This window comes from Larus michahellis, chromosome 8, assembly GCF_964199755.1.
Source record: "Larus michahellis chromosome 8, bLarMic1.1, whole genome shotgun sequence".
In the NCBI taxonomy this organism is placed as follows: Eukaryota; Metazoa; Chordata; class Aves; order Charadriiformes; family Laridae; genus Larus; species Larus michahellis.
This window is the reverse complement of record NC_133903.1, coordinates 6,218,025-6,231,745: the sequence shown is the minus strand read 5'-3', so window position 1 is coordinate 6,231,745 and position 13,721 is coordinate 6,218,025.

Here is a 13,721-nt window from a genome sequence, read left to right as displayed (position 1 = left end):
AAGACAATGCTGGTGCATGAAGAAGTATTAATAGGTGACAAAAAAAAAATAAAATTCAGCCTGGAAAAGAGGTTCTTAGCAGTCAGAAGAGAGGCTTTTGCTGGGGCTGAAGATCCTGTTGGCCATCAGTCTGGGGAGAGCCGAGGGGTGCCGTGGTCACAGCCAGGGCTGGAGCAGCGGCGGGGGTCTGCGCGCGGCTGGAGGTCCCTCCATCCCTCCAGGTACCACCAGCGCGATGTCAGAGCCCAAAGGGACGGCGAGGGAGAATTAGCAGGATGGAGCAAAGCAAAAAGTTTCTGGAATGGCACAGGTTTTCACGCAAATCCAATCGAAGTGCCCAAATATTCATAGTGCAAAGCTGAGGCGGTGACCATGGCTGAAATAACCTCCGTAAAGACCGGGGCTGCTCGCTGCAGGCGATGTGTGCTCCTCCGCCAGCTCTGTCCCCCCACAGCCATGGGTGTTTCCATCTGATCTGTGCTTTGCGTCAACAAATCTGGGATATTTGCTGTGACGCTGCCAAACTTGGGCATCACCTGATAGGTAACGGGATGAATCACTCAAATATCCCCTTTGCCCTCATTTATTTCGGGGATGTGGTTATATTAGAAGAGTCCTCCTTGGCAGCAAAGTCTGCCGAGCGTTTGGTCGGTGCGAGGTGCCACAGGGCTGCTGGGATGCGGAGGCTCCTGCAGGAACCAGCCTGGCCCAAGGACCATCAGAAATGGCATCACCTCATGACCCGCGACCCTGCGATGTGCAGAAGGAAATTCCCATTTCGATTGCTACTGCTGTGGCTCCTGGAAAATCAGGCTGCCAGCAGAGGGCACACAATATATGAATATGCAGATCGTATATAGGTCCTGATAGTAACTGCCTCCTCATGCTTGTCAGCACAGCCTGAGCTCCTTTTCTGAAAGGAGGAACAGAGGCAGGGAGCGGAGTGACTTGCTCAAGGTTGGAGAACATCAGGAGCAGAATGCGCGTCCTGCATGGCAAAACCAGATACTCACTTAACTCACCACAAGCGGGCTTTGATTTGGTTTCGTTTCCTCCCCTCGGGCTCTATTTTTGGTGTTTGGGGCTGCTTCTTGGGTTTCTCCTTTTGCCTGACTGGAGGGGACCAAGGACCCATGCTGAGGCCTTTAGAGACTAAATTTTCAACGGCCAGTAGGGATTTTTTTGGCTGTTCCCCTGATTGCCCCAGAGCTGTCCCGGTGGAGAGCTGGAGCCTTGCTTGCATCCCTATCGATGGAGGGTGCAAGTGTGAGTGTCTAGGGTCAAACAGGAGGATCTGCTGACTTCCTTCATCCTCTGCCAGGATCTAGGGGTCCTTGGCCAGGAGCTAGGATGTGGCGCTTACCCTGGTACCCAAAATATGGATGCTTAACTAACCCTTTTACAACTTGGATGCCTTCATGTCCTCTCTTAGCGCACGCACCAAATTGCTTTTTGCCCTTAGAGGTGAAGGTGTCCCTGAGCCGCGTGTGTTTGTCAGCTCTCACCTCCTTTCTAGACAGCTCGCCTCAAAAAGCAGTTTAGTGCACTTCAACCTTCGCAAATGGAAATTTTCCCCCACCTCCTTCCAGGTCCTTAGGGTTTCCAAATGTCAAGTCGTCAACTGCAAATGCTATTTGAAAATGCTTAGCAAGTTGTAGTCTGTTGGCATCAGTCAGTCACCAAAGATAACCAGCTTGTTTTCTTGCTCTTCTCTTTAATATTCCCTCCCAGCAAAGCTCTGGAGACGTCATTAGGAGCAGTGAGCTCTTTGGAGCCGGGCTAACAACTGCCGAGTAGGTCGTTCCTGTGTAAATAATTTGCTTCTCGGTTTCTCTCCACGCCATGAGCGCGGCGAGTCCTGCCTCGGCATCAGCGGCTCAGCGACGGAAAAGGTTCTGGCTCGGAGCGCGTGGAAACGGTGCTGCTCCTTTTGCACCGGCGGGTTCTGGAGGGGGAGCAGCAAGTGGGTGGACCTGGGAGTGACCCCAAAATGTCTCGAGCCATTCTCCAGGGATGGATATGCCAAAAGAGTGGTGAGAGGAGAGGGAGGGAATAATGATGCTTGTGGCTCTACCACACATGGAGCCTCAAAGCTGACACAAATGAAGCTGTGATGGGGGTCTGAGCCCTGTTCTCCCCCCCACCCTGGTCAATACGAGAAGTTGTGCACAATGAAGTGACCATGCTGGGTCAGAAATTGCTTGTGTGGCAGCTCTCAGTGCAGTATAATCAGGCCCTGTCATTAATGTCCTTCTGTTTACTTATCCACCTAGAATTTCTCAGCGGGGTCTAGTTTTCCGTCTCTTCCAACTACAACCGCTCTCCCAGATTCTCTGCATTATTACAAAGATCCACCCCATTAAATAATTTCAGAAAATAACCCTGAAAATTTTACCTCAGCCTTAAAACGAAAGGCTGAAAATGTCCCTGGGAGGTCCTTATACTTGTCATCTGAAAATAATAATTCTAATTAGCTTCCATGCCTGCACTTGGGTCCAGCCTAGTAAATCCTAATGAACAGTAGCTGATTGAAATATATCCGTGTGAGTTATTTAAAGCAATAAGCGTGCTTCGCTCCAAGGGAACGGTTAACGATGTTGGCGGGTCACCGGCAGATCCCCTTGCAATGAAAGAGAAGGGAGGTTGGAAGAGCAGAGGTCTGATGTTTTCCCAGGAGCTCTGGGGAGCGTGAAATGCTGACTTGTAGACGGTCATGGAAGCCTTAACTGATAGAAATGTCTCTGTCTGCAAATCTTCAGGGCTTTTGGTGGTTGGTTACCAAGTGATCTGACTCTGCTTGAAACAACAGCATGGACAAGGTAACTTGGGTTTGAAGTCGTCTTAGCGGCACAGTTAGAAACTGGAGGGAGCCAGGACGCGTCCACTTCTCTCCCCATGACAGGCACGGGCCAGGGGAGAACAAACCGCTGTAACTGGCACGATGGGAGTGAGAAAAGTTATTGATTTCAGTGGGATACGAGGTGGCTTTATTCTTGTGAGTTACCCAGATGGCAGCAAATGCGAAAGCAAATCTTTCCGCATTTCAGCTGCTTTGCAAAGGACCTTCCTCCCCACCCCCTTGCAAAATCTACGTTGCACCCCTTGTCCTATAAACCACCCCCTCTTTTGAATTGACAAATATTCGGCAAACTGGATTTCCCTTAACAGAAGTGAGATTTTGTTGGTAAAAATATCTGCTGTTTGTCCTTCCCTGCCTTAGCATACAAAGGCTGGAGCAGCTTCAGGTGACACCACCAGTAAGAGGGACTGAAAAGCGACCAGAAGACCCTGGTTGCACCCAGGGGCAGAGCTGCCCAGAGGGACCTGCCTGCAGAAACAGCTCACAGGCCGCGATGCATTTGCTAAATTGGCACCCCTGCACTTAAACACAAAAACTGGGCTCTTCCTCGCGGTGCTGCTGTGCATCCCGGCTGTATTACTCAAAATATGTGTTTTCCCATGCATCCTGATGTCTGTTTAGCTGCCTCCACCAAGCTGTTCTTTGTCCTGTGGATATGTTTAACCTATCGCATCTAGCTTGTTTGCACCTTTGTTTACTTGCCTGCCTCCGTAGGTCTATAAATAAGAACACTTTCACATACAGAGCTAATGAAAGGGCAAAGGTGAGCTGGAGTTGGACTTTTAACATTCATTTGTCTTTGGTTTGCAGAAGACTTGTACTCCTCCTAAATTTTTGACCCAGATTGAGCTGCGTGGCTCCCATTCGGGCTAGCCAGAGCCTGGTTTCTATAAGCGTGCTCTGTCTTTTTGAGCTTCATATCCCCTTCTGTGTCTGTCCCCCACATCTCTTGGTTGTAACGTGCGGAAAATGGGTGATGGAAAACTCCAGCCACTGGTCTGTACACGGCCATCAGAGGGTTGCCCCATAAGTGAAACCCTGGAGCGTTTACCCTTGTCCCCAGTTCTAAATTACCCAGCAAGAGGATTTTACATCCTCCTTCCCTTTTAGGATTACCTTAAATAATTCCTATTTCCTTAAGTATCAAGACTAGCAAAGCAAAGGGACGGTTGCACAGATTTCCGCTGGCAACCCCTAAGTACTTGGGCGCGTGGAGGATTTGCTCACTGGTTGCTAAAAACCTGCCAGTGCCTTTTCCAGCAGCTCCTCTTTGATGTGGGCAGCACAGGTCCCCGGGAGCAGCCCGGCTGTTCAAACACATGCTCCGCGTGCACCTTTGCCTGGCGGTGTGGGTGTCTCTCTGTTCCTGCTTATCTACAGCTTGTCGCTGTGAACAGCGTGTGACACTGATGGAAACGCTGGTTGACAGCAGACAGGGGGAGATCTTTCGGAGCCAGTTTTGTCATCCGTAGGCTTCTTTATGGCAAAAGTATGTCATCCCTAAGGCTATAGCAATTCTGGATTTTCTCAGGAGCTTTATTTGGGCATGACCTCAAAGCTGCTTCTCCAGCAGGACTGCCCTGCTAAAATCAGCCCTGGAGTTTGCGGCAGCAGCATGTTGTGTCCGTGTAAGGTTCCCATCCAACCTTGGACCCACGTTCACCTGCATCTGCCTGGGAAACTCTGGGGGTCGGCGAGCAGAAATAACTTTGACTCTGCCTTGCATGTTTCTCCCCTATAGCTGTCACTCAGATCTTCTGGGTCTTGCAAGTCTTGGAGAAGATGATGTAGAGTGGGTGTCCTTTGCCCTCCACCAGGTCGGCAGAGCTCTGCGCCCCTCTGTGGCGTTGGCCGTCCATCCCAGCCCGGTACGGTGCCGTGGCTCAGCGGGGGGAGGAGAAGGCCAGGTGTTTTAGGCGAGGTTTACAAAGGGGGACGTGACTGCGCCTGGCTGGGGCCCGGCACGTGCAGCTGTTGGGTGTCTACTGCCAGGGATTAAAATAGCCAACATGCTCCTCGTGTCCCACCGCGCTCCGGTTGGCGTGTGTGAAGCAGGGCACTGCAGCAGTGCCCGGGACGCAGCCCCGCCGCAGGGTGGGTGTGGGACAAGCCCTCGCCACGGGCGCCACGGCGGCTCTTTCATGCAGACGTGCTCAGTGGGGCAAGCGGTTGGACGGGCACCTACTGAGCTCTGCGGTACGACTGGTGCCACAGTCCCCGTTATTTTGTATATATATTTTAGGGGGGGCAGTTAGATTTTCACGAGAACAGTTTCTACTTTTGCCATGCGTTTGGTCCGACTCTTTCTAAACCAATTACTCGTTTAACTCGGTTTGTGTAAAGAGATTTTGATAGACTGAAATTTTTGGCCTTGCAGCAATAAAATCTTTTTAAACACTGCCCAAGCTGAAATATTTATTTTTGGCTTTGTTAGCTGTCTGAAGTGATGAAAGGATTATTTCGGGCAGCTGTTCCTCACTTCTTTTATCGTCGGCTGCCCCACAGAAAGGGAGGAAAAGATGCTCTCCTGACTTCCAGATGCTCTCTATGGATTTGCAGTAGTCCGGTGCCTCCTCTCGCCTACCTCCTTGGAGCTGGAGATCGCTTGGGTGTCACCAGCGTCGACTGTCACCTTGCAACGTGCCCTAATATCCAAGGAGGGAGATGCTAATTTTGTAATTAAGTCTTGGGGAGGGCTGGATCTGCTCTTGGCTCTGCCACAGGCTTCCTCTGTGACCCCCCAGGTAAATTCTGGGGGTAAAATGTTGTTGTCTCTCTGAGGATGATAATACTTTTGTTTTTCCCTGATCTCTGCCTCACCAGGCTGCCAGCTTTTTGAGGAATATGGACTCTCTGTGCCAGGGACTGTACGGACAGCTGCGGGACCGCGATCTCACCCAAGATCTGTAGGAGCCACCGTGGAACAGCAAGGTAAACGGGAGCGGGCAGACGGGCGAGGGGACTCGTTGTCCCCCCGCCAAAGCCATGTGGAGACCAAATCCCAGGGCTGTGCGGCGTGGTCCTCAGTGTGTTGTCCTGGCAGTGCTGGATCCCGGTGGGCTGTGACAGGAGGAGAGGAGCGGGGCAGCGCTGGCCCCTGCCCGTGTCCGTGCGGTGCCCTGGTCTCGGGCCACGGCACGTGGGTTCGCAGGACGCCGAGCATCACGTGGGGACTCCGGCTATGGGAACCCTCAGCCACGGGCTGCGAACTACGGGTTTTTGGGCTTTGATTAAAGACCATAAAGCCACGGCTGTTGCCTTGCCATGCAGGGTGGCAATGCAATAAATCAGGATAAATCAGCGGAGTGTTAAACGAGCCATGAGTGATTTACAATAAATTGTGTAAAGAACATTATATGACTTTCATAGCACGAGGAAATTACTGCTGGAGAAGGATGCGGCACTGCTTAGTTTTTGTTTCCTGTTGCATTTAGAGTGAGCTCTCGCTCGTCTCCGCACCGTCCTCTGCACGGCAGCGAGCCCGGAGCAGGGCAGGGTGGCCGGTACATCGCTCGGGCTACCTGCACGTGTCCCAGCCGAACGGTTTCCTGCTCAACAGCCAAACCTCTAGAGCAATGCAATTTGGAGAAGTATTTTGCCTCCTTGGGTACACTCCCTTACCTTGCATTTGCTGTACAACAGTTGGCTTTGACGGTCAGAAGAGAAATGTCAAACAATTTAGCATGGAGAAGAGGTATCTGCTTGTTTCCCCTCTATGGACACGTAACAGCAGAAGCCTGGGGGTCCCAAATTAAGTTATTTCTCATGCGAAGTATCCTCTAATATATTCAGCCCATACGTATTCTGTATATATCCCCAACTACGTCAAGTCCTCTAATACATTCAGCTCTTTGACATTGTTTTCTTGGGTAATTCATTTAAACTATCAGCAGCTATTTAAAAGACTTCTGTCCCCGTAAGATTTGATTCTTAGTGCAACAAAGGTCATTTTGTCCAGTAAATTAGCTAATCTGCACCTTCAGCAGTTTGCCTCGGTGATTTCAAATACTCTGTCACACCATAAATGCATTTACCACCAATATAATCAATTAGAATAATTTTACCTCTGAAGGGCCCTGACCTACAGCAAAGTCCTTTAAATGAAAAAATTCATTTTAAATGATTTTAAAACTGCTGTGGTGCCTCTTTGGTTAAATTGTATTTTATTCATCTTTAATTTTCTGTTGTCCTCTCAAGTAAAAGAGACATAAATTTTCAGCAAGAAATCAGCTTGGTGCAGCCTTTGCGGTTTTAGATCTCCACCAAAACTGTTTTTGATACTGGCAGCAAACTGAAAATTCATTATTTTTGTCTTGTCTTGCCCAGCTAATAAACAAGTGGGAATGCACCAGGCACCAGCAAAAGTGAAACTCCTCTCATTCTCACTGAAGACGACTACAGAGCAATCAATGAAATCAAAGGACATGAAATTCCAGCTCTGTGAAAGGGGAAATCATGGCCAGGGTGAATTCTTGCCGCAAGCAGCGTTAGTCACAATGCAGTCAGGAAATCTGCCTCACCGGGACCTGCAGGGCTGTCAGAAGAGGTGTTGGGAAAGTTGCTGGTACATGGTGCGCAGTTGCTCAAATCGCAAACCTAAGTATGGACCAACACTAATGTCCCAGGGACTTCAAGGGGGCAACAACCTGCACTTGAGGCTCTTCCTTGAGGAGAGATGCTCCAGTCTGTGGGTTCATGAGTGAAAGAGGAGAGGTGCCAGTGAGTCATGTGAAGGCAGGGAAATGAAATATCAAGCCACAAGCTGACATGACTTTGCTGTCTTCTCGCTGAGCAGGTGTCCGCATCGAGGAGACGAGGAGGAGGTGAGGCAAAGTGGGGATGGGGAGACCAAACTTGTCTTCCCCACTCACAGTCACAGAACCGTAGGGTTGGAAGGGACCTCTGGAGATCATCTAGTCCAACCCCCTGCCAGAGCAGGGTCACCCAGAGTAGGTGGCACAGGAACGCGTCCAGGCGGGATTTGAATGTCTCCTGAGACGGAGACTCCACCACCTCCCTGGGCAACCTGTGCCAGGGCTCTGCCACCCTCGCAGTAAAGAAGTCCCTCCTCACGTTGAGATGGAGCTTCCTATGGTCAAGTTTGTGCCCATTATCCCTTGTCCACTCAAGGTGGTTTCTTCCAATACGCTTGGGGAACTTTTTCAGGAATGCATGGAATGTCGCTGCCAACCCGGTAGCTCCTCTTCTGCCTTTCTAGGGCTGTTGGCTTAGAACTAACTTCACGTGGAAATTATTTTTATCAAATATTTATTATGGAAATATTCTATTTACAACATGTGCTAAAACCATAAAACATGAGAAGGCAGATCTGAGCAATGTAGTTTTATTTTTTTCCTCAAGGACTCGGAGAATATTTTGCACAGTTATTTTGAACAGTTTTTATATTTAGCAAGTCTAAACATGATATGAGAAGTAAATAAATCAAAGCAGCAAACACAACAGAAGAAAGAGAGAAGCCACAATGCAGTTTTTTGAGCCTGTCCAAAACGCGTGGGTTTGAAATACACTCACTCAGTGATGTATTTGGAAACGCTGCACATTCAGCCGTGAGACTGGAAACGCAGCGCAAGGTGGGTGAAGGGTTTTGAAGATGGATAGCCTTGCGCTTCTCTAACACAATGCCAGAAGTTGTTAGGGGATGATTCCTCCTGAAAAATTGATGTTTTTCCGGAGGATAAAACATGAGTGGTAGACCTGATCTCAAAAGCATCATATTGGTTGAGGCATCGTCCCAGTTTTCCTCAGGATTTAGGTGGGACTTAAAGCCTTTGTACTCCTTGTGTGGACTTTGTGGTGGATTTCTCCAGGCTTGGCTACAGAGAACCTCAACATTGCTCCATAATGGCACCAAGACCTAGACTAAGGAATAGGACGGAGGACTGCACATGGCAAAATCCGTGGAGAAGGAAGGGAAAGGATTGAGATGGGAGGAAGGAAAAATGAGAGGAGAAGAAGGAGGGATGAAGGAGCAAAATATTTGGGGTTTTGTCAGGAAAAGAAAAGGTGCGGATTCCCGGTGGGAAGGGAGGAAGGGATTGTCTGGCAATCTGTAGTGAGTGGTTGATGGAGGTACGCTGAGTGCAGTGGAAGAACGAGCCCCGGAGTAGATAAATGTTTTCTTGTACTGAGGAAACGACAAATTATGGGTGAATTTGGAAATCATGAAAGTGAAAATATAATTTTGGCTGGGGACCTATTTATCTATCTATTTAAAAATGCATTTTAACATCATGTATTTTAATTAAAAATACATTTTAGCACCAGCACAGCCAAACTGCCATGGTGCCAATCTCCTTTTTCGGAAATTTCTCCTTAACGTTTTGAATTTATTATAAATTCATTGTTTCTAATACAATTTTTCCCTTCTCTCGTCAATTTATTATCTGTTTTTCATTTCCCTTCTCTTTTGTTAATCTTTCTAAATAACTTTAAAGTGGTCCTCCATCTATTTAGCTAAATGAATTCACTCCACAGATACTCATTATTTTGAGGATGATTTATGCAAGCACTATTAGCTAGATTGTTCCTTGTTTGAAGGTTTTTCTGCAATCAGAAAAACCCAGATTTGAGTCAGCTAGAATTAGATCCAGTAAAAAAATAAAAAAAAAAAAATTATTACATAAACCATTCGGCACCTCTGTCAGGCTTCATATATAAGAGGTCAGCTTAGTAGGCATAAAAACACAAAGAAGGTTTAAACTATGGGGCTGACCTACTGATCTCATCTTAGCCTGGGAAACGCTGTAGTATCAAACCCCGAAAGGCAAATCGGATTTTTAATTTTTTTTTTTTTTTATTATTATCCCCGCCCCCAGCTGATCCTCGCGACTCCGTGGGAAGAGGCTGTGCCTCACGTATGATCACAGACCAGGGCGTTAAGCTGTGCTGCGCCGCTTGGTTTACTGTCTGGGTTTCACCTGAGAGTACGCTACCATGGCACACCCGGCACATTTCATAGATGTTGGCAAAGGCTCCTCTTCGAGCCCCGCTAGCGAGCAGGGCGAGTCGTGCAGGACCCCGCTCTCACCATCCCCTTGACCTTGAGAAATTGTTTGTTTGGTTTTTTTTTTTCATTTTTTTTATTTAAATCCCGGTGGGGTGTCACCTTGGCAGCGGCTCTCCATCGGGCAGGCCGCGGGGATGGAGGCGCTGCTGCCGCCTCCAGCGGGGGCGATTGGGAGGCTTCCAGCCTTTGAGGGGTTGTAGGCAAGTTCGGAGGAGGAATATTAAATAGAATTGGCTGCTTTACGAAAAACACCTGAGACAACCGGGGATTTTCTTGTGAAGTCCTATCTCGTCTTTCTGTGACAGTTTGCAAATGGCTGCTACGCGCTAAATAACATCAAATGGGGAAGAGCAGGAGAAGCCAAGTGTTGAGAGATATTAGTTGTTTAGCTTAAATAAGTAAGTTTTAATTAGAATAAATTACTTTGGGTTATAATATGGTGTGATTTATGCTGTTTGCCTGGCTTTCCTTAACACGAGCAGCGAGATTTGCCGAAGCCTTTAGGCCGCAATAATTTTCTTAGTAATTTTCCTAGCAGCTGGTACAGTGCTGCGTTTAGTCTTTTAGTACGAGGAAAATGTCGGTAACGCCCTGATGTTTCGGTAGTGTTTTCCCCAAGTCTGGGACTTCTCAGTTCCCCACGTTCTGCCAGCGAGCGCGGGTGCAGGAGAAGTGTCAACCAGAAGATAAGGAGGGGACAACCCTCAGCAGAGACTGCGAATCATCCAGATAAGAGCAGTCACTGGCCGGCCTGCCTGGACACAGAAGAAGAATCCAAGAAGGTGTGAGAAGACCCCAGACCAAAAATCACCATTGGACCAAAAGACGCATGAAGAGCGTGTGAGGGGCGGGTGTAGAGATCACAAGGGTATCGTTGCCCGGGGATTTCTGTGTTCAGCATCCCTCTCTGGAGGCACCCAGCCCGGGCTGACCCTGCCGATGAACGTTTCAAGAAAATTACTTATTTTTACAAAATCCGACGCCTGACACTCTGCTGTGGGAAGCCTAGGGTCAAGCTTGAAGGAGGGAGCGCACCCGAGCGTGTGTGTGTGTGTGAGGAGTGGAAAGGGGCACCCGTGGGCTCCCTGGCGTCGCCCGCTGGGAAGGGACCCTGGTCGGAGCAGCGACAAACTGGGGTGGTGTGCGCGACTCCCTGGATGGGGTGGGAATGCTCGGGCAGCGGCTTCTCCTTCCACAGCGAGGTTAGGTGTCCAAAGTCCCTGTGCTGCCTGTCATGGCCAGAGCAGATCTGGTTTCTGAGCTGTTGAAACCGTCGTGGCTCTGGTAACTTTAGGAGCCCCATGAGTTTATCCTGCTGAGCTCCCACCCCAGCCAGCACCTGGGGCGGGTGATGTCTCCCATGACGGGACCCAGCATCTCACTTGTAAGACTGGGACAGGGATCCCAGCTCTCCTCTCCAGTCCATAGGATTTTGGGGGCAGATGTGCACATCTCCAGCCTGTCCACCTTGCCTGCGGACTGGAATACACCCAGGTGGGTGCCAGTGGGGGAAGATTTATTAAGGCCAGCTAAGAGCATTACACATCCCATTATGTCAGCTGTGATTTTGCAACCCATTCAGGGTATGCTGTGTATCCTCAGATTGGTATTGATCTTAAAATTTCTGGTGGTTTATTAATGACAGAAACGCTGCGGCCAGATCCTTCGGACTCCTGTAAACCTGAAGAAGTGTTACTGCTGTCGGTGCCATCAGCTGGAGACAAATCTGGAGTAAAAGGAGCAGAATCTGGCCTATTCCTCCCAACGACTGCATGTAGGTTAAGCAGGAACTACGGGAGGAAGCAAACGCTTTTGCCAATAAAATGCTGTCTCTTTTCACTAATGGCCACCTTTGGAATTAATCCTGATCCTTGCAGAAGGAGCCAAAAATTCCCACTGGGGTCAGGGCTGGGCCTATTCTTTGCCAGGCTTCTTCAAAATCCTCCCTTTTACAATAAAAGTCCTTCTCAGCCGCCATCGTTGCGCGGGGTTTATTAATAAGGCTCTTGGCTTTAAATACTCTCCATCAGGCAACAGGTTGAGACCTCGAAAATGTCAGGCTCCCCGCGCTGTGTCTGGCTACGGAAGGGATTGTCTGCAGCCGCGGCGGCTCTGGGCTTCCACCCAGCTTCTGCCTGGGGAAGGGCAGGAGCCACCAGTGCTCATGGACAGCTGGTGGGGGAAGAGCTCTGAAGATGAGCCCGTTAGTCACGGCAGCAGCATCCCGCTCTCCTGACACGGAGCTGGAGGGGAGGAACGGAGGAAAGTTTATTGCCTGGGCAGCTTCTGCCTTTGGGAGAGGGTCAAGAGGCACCGCTTGCTCTCCAGGCTTGGCCTCTCCTTCTCCCCATTCCCATTTTAGTAAACCTCCTTTTCTTCCTGTAAAGGTCATTTTCCTGAGCCAGATAATTTATGAGTAGAAGATGGTTTGCTCAAGGAGAGCTCCACGAACTCCCATACAAATCTTCCCTTCCCACAGTAATTTACGATTTGCCCTAATTAGCTTGTATAAATGTGTGGAAACTCCAAGTGCAAGCTCTTCTTTGCGCAGTTCACGTTCCTTTTGCAGGCTGTGTCCTGCTTGTCAGAGGCATTGTTTGTTCAATAATAAAATTGCCACATACTGTTAATCACAACCTGCAAACATCTAATAAAACAACCATTGAAAGTGTGTATGTAAAACCATCTCTTCACTAGCCCCATTAGGCTCGGCTTTTTCTGCTTTGAAAGCTGCATGACCTCCCTTTTCAATCAATTCCCAGTTATTAACCATGAAGAATAGCATTGGGAACTGCATTTGCAAATTGAATGTGGTGGTATATAATGAACTCACTCTTTAAAACATTCCAGTTGAGGGGAATGTATCTAGCTAACGTTTTTTAATCTTTCTTCCCCCACCCCCCCCACCCCTCCCCGGAATACATTCGGATATAATTCACAAAATTTGAAATAACTCAAAAGAATAAAACTTCCTAAGCAGAGTTTAAGGGGACGGTGCCTGTAACGACTTTCTATTATCTGTTTATTCTGATCCCTCCAAGCTAAGCCCTTGAGAAGATTAGCTACTCAGCTAAAAATCGCTGCAGTTTAAGAGCCGATCTTTATTTATTAAAATGCTCCGACCTCTAACTTGGGCATATACATTTATTTATTAAAACTAACGAACTAACGCCCCGGTGGCAAGCAGGGTTTCCAGGGGCTGTGGCAGCCTAGCAGCCCGCCCCCCCACCGTGGGAGCGGCGCCGGGCGCCTTCCCACGCAGCATCCCCCGGGGCGGGGGGGGGGGGGGTACATGGGACGGGCCCTCCCGCCCCCTCAGCGCCCTGTTGGGGGTCGGGGGGTGGGGGTGCAGCCCCCCCTTTGTGGGTGCACTGTCGCGGAGGTGGAGCTACGGCAAGGAGGGGGGCACAAACCCTGTGTTTCCCCCCCTCTATCGGCTTTGCAAAGTCCTTTCCGCCTGCTCTGGAGGTGGAGGGGGGGAGAGGAGGTGGACCCCCCCTCCCCGCCGCCTTCTTCCACTCGTGAGAGCGGCTCCCCGAGAGGGCCTGGGCGACCTGCCCTTCGCCGCGCATCGCCCGCAGCCTGAACAAAGGCAGGGGGAAGGCAGGGCCACCGGGGGTGGGGGCCATACGGGCGGCCCCCCCGCTCCTCCGACCCCCCGGGGCTGCCCCGGCTCCTCCCGGCTGCCCGCCCCCGCCCTGCCCCGCCGGGCTCCCAGCCCCCTCCGCCTCCGCTTCTCTCCTCCCCTCTCCTCTCCCTCCTCCCCCGGTAAATCCGAAGTTTCCTGTTAAGCACAGGGCGAAGCTTTTTTGCAAAGCGGCTGCCGAGCTGCCT